We start from the raw sequence: 6,539 nt of genomic DNA on the forward strand, positions 1-6,539 counted from the left end.
TTGCATTGATAGATCATAAGCATTTGTAATATAGTTCCCCTGAGCATTTTTTTTTTTTAAAGAAAGATACACAGTTCTTTTTTTTTTTTTAATTAATTAATTAATTTATTTATTTTTGGCTGTGTTGGGTCTTCATTTCTGTGCAAGGGCTTTCTCTAGTTGCGGCGAGTGGGGGCCACTCCTCACCGCGGTGCGCGGGCCTCTCACTATGTGTTGCGGAGCACAGGCTCCAGACGCGCAGGCTCAGTAGTTGTGGCTCACGGGCCCAGTTGCTCCGCGGCATGTGGGATCTTCCCAGACCAGGGCTCGAACCCGTGTGCCCTGCATTGGCAGGCAGATTCTCAACCACTGTGCCACCAGGGAAGCCCAGCATTTTTGATTATATAAAATATTTCTGTAGTTTACCATGACCTCTTAAAAATGTTTTTTAGCATAACGTCACTGGGAATAGGCTGCCGTTGTGCTTTACTCATTACTGCTGTTTTTTTAAGATTAACTTTATATTTATTAAGACCCACCTATGAGGACTTCCCTGGTGGTCCAGTGGCTAAGACCCTGCACAATGCAGGGGGCCTGGTTTCCATCCCCGGTCCGGGAACTAGATCCCGCATGCCGCAGTGAAGGCCCCGTGTGCCGCAACTAAGACCCAGTGCAACCAAAATAAATAAATAAATATTAAAAAACAAACAAGCAAACAACCTACAGCCCACCACCTGTTAAAAAAAAAAAGAAGGAAAAAGAACCACTTGTGAAATACATGTCTGTGCCTGTCTGTGAAGTGACTTAAAAGGTACCAAAAAAACAAAAAACAAAACCCAACCCCCAAACACAAAGGATCTTATCTCTAGGAATGGTAGAAACAACGTCGTTTCTTCATTCACGCTTCTTCATTTGATCAGTATTGATCGGGCATCAACAATGGACAAGGCAATGCGGGAGAAGCGTGTTACAGAGCAGTCAGGGAGCGTCAGGGCCAGCAAGGGCACCTCCGCCCTTGGGTGTCACGTGATCCACGGGATGGGAGGGCCACAAGATCAGGGCCATGGTGCAAGGAGGCTAAAGGAGCTGTTGCCCACGTCGGTGATATGGGGAGATGTCTGGAGGGACTGGATTTTAAATTGGGGTCGATGAGTGGGTCGGGAAAGACGGGAGACATTCTACTCTTAGCGACTAACGGAAGCAGTTACTGAAGCAGGACCCGCTAGCCGTGTTAGGAGATTGGTGGGTGAGTGGGGGGGGTCCCCTTGGTTCAGGTGCGGAGTCCACGTGGGGAAACGGTCCCCAAAGCCAGTAACAGCTGGAGCTGGACCGCGGGACCTCGAAGCTTTGTTTAAATGGGACCCACAGATGGTTTTTAAATAGGTGAGTGACTTCAAAATGGAGCTTTAAAATATTAATCTGAGTGGTTTTGTTCAGGATGGGCTGAACCGGGCCCAATCTGCAGGCAGAGAACGCAGCGCCATGGCCAGGGAGCAGGTGGTAGGAGTAAATGTGAGAGTTGCGAGGCAGGGGAGCTGGGGCTGAAGAGCGGACAGGAGGTGGAATTGAAGGGCAGGGGAGCTGGGGGTCCTTCGCAGGATTTGAAGGAAGGCCGTCGGGAGCGGCGCGCGGCCCGGGCAGGCCTTGCACCCAGCTTTGGCTGTGCACTGTTGGGGTGCAGGTGGGACCCTGAAGACCACGGGCACCTCCTCGATGACAGACTAGGAATGGACGGGATCTCAGGAGAAGCCTCAAAGGAAGAGAGCAGAGGACAGGGGCTCTGGGAATGACCACACTGAAGGAGAAGAGAGAGAAGAACAGATGGCGGGGCACGTCCAGGAGCTAGGCAGGCGGCGCTGAAGAGGGTCCCGGGCGTCAGATGCACTGGGGCCAACAGGGATGGTGAGTTAAGAAGACAGATCAGGAGCTTGGGAAGGGGAGGCCGCCCCCATCCGAGGACTTTGCTGGTGAAGGGAGTGGAGATCAGAGCCCAGCCTCCCTTTGGAGGCCGCCCTGGAAGCAGGCGCTGCAGCTGTCAGAGGGAGATGTGTTCCCACTCACAGTCGTTCTAGAAGGCTCTGTGAGGGCAGACTCAGCCCACCGGCCCTTTCCCATCCACAGCGTCTTGTCATGAGCTTACGCCTGGCCTCTGATGCGGCGAGGGTTCCTCTCCTTAGGTGAGGGGGCTTCCGTCCGTGGGAGGTGAAGTGTCCTCATCACAAGACCATCTGGGAGCAGGTTTAACGGATCGGTAGACTGGAAGATTTACCCCGACTGAAGAGAATTTAACAGGATCTGAGTTAAAAAGAAAACAAGACTCAAATGTCAACATCGAAGCCAAGAGAGAAAGGCAGGGAGCGGGGCGTTTAGTCTCCACGGCTGGTGGGTGTTACTGCCGGGGTCTGTCTGCCTCCGCAGATTGGAGCAATTTCCTCTCCCTGCACCCTCATCCCCACACCAGCCGGCCTCGGGCAACCTAATCCAAATGCCACATGCCAAGCCTACTGACAGATTCAAAGGATTTCAGGGCTGGAGGGGCCCCTCGAGGTGACTGTCAGATGAGAGCCAGGGACTGACCGGCAAAGCTGCTGCCTGCAGGCCAGGTCCTGCCCCGGACTTTGGGGTGGTTTCCTGGTGTGCGGGAACACCAGGGGCTCACAGAGTCTGGCTGCTCTCGAGCAGCAACAGCAGAACTGAGTAGTTGCACCAGAGACCGTCTGGCTTGAAAAATCTAAAATATTTGCTACCCAGCTCTTTACAGAAAATGTGAGGAACCCTGGCTGATGTGGCTGGCTGCCTAGCTAGCTGTGCTGCTATCGTGAGCGGACAGACCTTTCTCTTTCAACCTGGGCGAATTGTGATGCTTTAGAAAAGAACCAGGGATAATTTTTAGAAGTCAGAGTTTTCCATTAAGTGGCTTGGCCGGATTCCAGAGAGTTTCTATTCACTGACGGTAGAGCAGGACCGGGCACATGTCGTGAACACAACCCTCAGACCTCACTTTTGTTTCTGCTCAATCCCTTGTCCTTTGAACCAGCACAATAAAAGTGCTTCAATAAGCAGGGTCAAGTAGGATGGACCAGAGAGAAATGTGAAAACGAGATTACGGCTGTGATTAGAGGCCGAATGCCCTCAGTCACACAGCATGAACTGAGACCACCTTTATTATAAACAGCTGCCTGGCTGGTATAGAATAGATGGCAACTGCATTTTAAACTGTTTTGTTCAAGTGAATGAAGCATAGTCATTTTGGAAAACAGGGAAGCAAAGTTTTAAAAGAGCTGAAAAGGTTTTCAGATGCTCATGTATTTTATGTTCCTGAGAGACTTTGGTCACTTTAGTTCCTACATGGGATGTGAAGTGGCCCCACATCAGGGGGGCTCTGATCTCCCCTCCCTTCACCAGCAAAGTCCTCAGACGGGGGCGGCCTCCCCTTCCCCAAGCTCCTGGTCTGTGTTCTTCTACTAGTATAGAAGCGTCAGGTCTTTTGGTTTTGGACTGATGTGTAAATGAGAATCAGTTAACTTGGGAAGTGCGTCCACCAAGCCGTCCAGAGTTAGCTGGACATCCTCTCCTTAGGTGAGGAGACTTCTGTCCACGAGAACTGCTGGTCTCTTTGGGAAGCAGGGGGGCAGATACATCAAAAGTCTCAATGGAGTTTATGTCTTTTGACCCAGCAATTCCACTTCCAAGAATGTGTCCTAAAGAAACAGTGATGTGGAAAAGATTTATGTACCACACGCACTATTTAAAATAGCCAAAAATCGGAAATAACTTAAATGTCCAACAGTTGGATTCTGCTTAAACAAATTGTCATACATTTATATGGTGGAATGTCATGAAGCCTTTAAAATTATGATTTAGAAGAAAATGTATTAACCTGGAGAAATGTTCATAATATATTAGGAAAAGATGTCAGAATAAATATGTTCACTTGGAAAATATCTCAAAGAAAATAAATCAAAACGTTAGCAAAGTTTATCTCTGGGGGTGGGATTTTAAGTGTCCTGTGCATTTTTCTTCATGCTTTGGTGTTTGTACTTTCAGTATCATGTGTCTTGGTGTAGATATTTTTTCCTTTGACTTGAGATCTATTGGGCTTTTGAGTCTATGGATAGGATCTTCGATTAATCCTGGCAAATTCTCAGCTGTAATCTTTTCAAATATTGTCTCTGCTCCTTCTCCGTTTCCTGTCCTCTGGTTACTGATTAGACATACCCTGGACCCTCTCTCTCTGTCCTCACGTCCTTGAACCTCTTTTTCATTCTTCCCATTTCTGTGGCTCTCCCTGCAGCATTCTAATCATTCCTTCAACTGTATCTTTAGTGTTTCTTCATCTGTGTGTTCAATCTATCCACTGAGTCTTAAATTTCAAATATCATTATTATTTTTTAAAATTTCTAGAACTTCTATTTGGTCATTAGTTACAATTTCTTGTTCTCTGCACATAGTTTTAGTCTTGCCTTTAATTCTTTAGACATAGTAAACATAGTTCAATTACATTCTGTCTGATAATTCTAAAATCTAAAGTCCTTGTAGGTCTATTTCTGCTCTCTGTTGTTTCTGTTTATTCTCAATCATGGAGCCTCATTTCTTTTTCTTTTTTAAAAAAAAAAAAATTATTTTAAAATTTTTTGGCCGAGTGGCTTGTGGGATCTTAGTTCCCGGACCAGGGATCAAACTCGCACCCTCAGCTGTGAAAGCGCCAAGTCCTAACCACTGGACCGCCAGGGAATTTCCTGGAGGCTCATTTCTTTTGTGCCTGTATGAGTTTTATCTGTGAGCTCTGTAAGAGTAAATTAAAAAATGAATTTTTCTGGTTGCTGAAAGGGAAAGAGAGTATTACTTCTCCAGTTGCTACTCACTGGAAAATCATTTGTGGGTTTCTTAGAGATGAAAGATAAAGAAAAATTCCTCCAGAGAGGAAGTGCAGGGTTTTTTTTCCCCCCGTTTGGAGATGCCTTAAATCCAGCTCTCAGTGTGAAGGGACTTTATTGAACTAGGAGTGTGAGTTTAGGCTGCAAATCTGCAGTGAGAACTAGTGATGGTTGTAAGTACCTGGGGCAGGATACCCCGTCCACTGGGCACCAAGGTTTAAAGCAGCAACGTTTCTTGCAGTCTTTGGAGCAGGGGAGGGACTTCTAATTCTTTTCTTCTAATTTTTTTTTTTAGAACATAAACCCTGCTTTTTTTTTTTTAATTTAATTTATTTATTTTTGGCTGCGTTGGGTCTTCGTTGCTCTGCGTGGGCTTTCTCTAGTTGTGGCGAGCGGGGGGCTACTCTTCATCGTGATGCGCGGGCTTCTCATTGCGGTGGCTTCGCTTGTTGCGGAGCATGGGCTCTAGGCGCGCGGGCTTCAGTAGTTGTGGCACGCAGGCTCAGTAGTTGTGGCTTGCGGGCTCTAGAGTGCAGGCTCAGTAGTTGTGGCGCACGGGCTTAGTTGCTCCACGGCATGTGGGATCTTCTCGGACCAGGGCTCGAACCTGTGTCCCCTGCATTGGCAGGCAGATTCTTAACCACTGCGCTACCAGGGAAGCCCCCTCTTCTTCTAATTGTTAAGCTGAGTGTGCGGTCCTCTGGGTGCCAGGCTTTGGGTGTCTGTGAGACTTCTCGGATGGATGTTACCCTTAACCCTAGTTCCTCCTATGAGGTCATGGGTACTGAGGCTCAGGTTAATCCTTGGCCCCTTTCTTCCTCTCTGTTTTGCACCGTGAATCTGACAGGACATCACAGTGGCTCTGTCTTTAGTTATGTCTGGAGTCTGACCTCTTCTCATGACCCCCTTCCGCTGTCCCCTCTGGCCTCCCCTCCAGCCTGACCACTGGCACTGCCGCTGAGCATTTCCTCTGCCATTTCTCTCCCCCGATCCTGCGTTCGGCTGTGGACTCGCCGCAGCCGTCGGGAGTTGGCACGTGTGGCACCAGCAGAGGCTGAGACACGTGCTGGCCTGTGTCCGCCGCTCCCGCGGCCCTGAGCGTGGACCCTGGTCCTCCTGTCGGCAGACGCCCTGCGTCAGCCAACGGCCAGCCACTGTCAACCTTCCTGCCACCCTGCAGGTGACCGCGGTCCCGACCAACACCGACAGCACAGCCCGGCCTGGCCCAGCCGAAGCCCGCAGCATAGAAACGAAACCGTGTTTCCTGCAGATGCCACAGCCTGTTAGGCAACGGAAAACGGAGACATGCAGGTTCCTGAAAGGTAACTTGGGATTTTCCTTTTCCACTGAATTAACTGCCAAAGATATAATCAAGTAACTAACCCCTAAAAACAGCATGTAAAGAAATCTGAGATCTCTTTGTGTATATTTCATGATTCCTCTATTTTCAATAAAAATATTTATCTTCCGCGTTTATTTATTTGCCAAGAACTAGGCAGCTTTACCTGAAGCCCTCCTACTCCGTTGGTGGATTTCCCCCTCTATTGTTTTTTCCTCTGTGGCCATTTCCTTAAGAAGTTAAATGTGCACTCACCCCACGACCCAGTGGTCAGACTCTCAGAACTGAAATGTGTCTCCATGAAGACTTGTGCACAAATGTTCTTATCAGCCCCAAACAGCAAA

Source organism: Eschrichtius robustus, chromosome 18 (genome assembly GCF_028021215.1).
Source record: "Eschrichtius robustus isolate mEscRob2 chromosome 18, mEscRob2.pri, whole genome shotgun sequence".
Lineage (NCBI taxonomy): Eukaryota > Metazoa > Chordata > Mammalia > Artiodactyla > Eschrichtiidae > Eschrichtius > Eschrichtius robustus.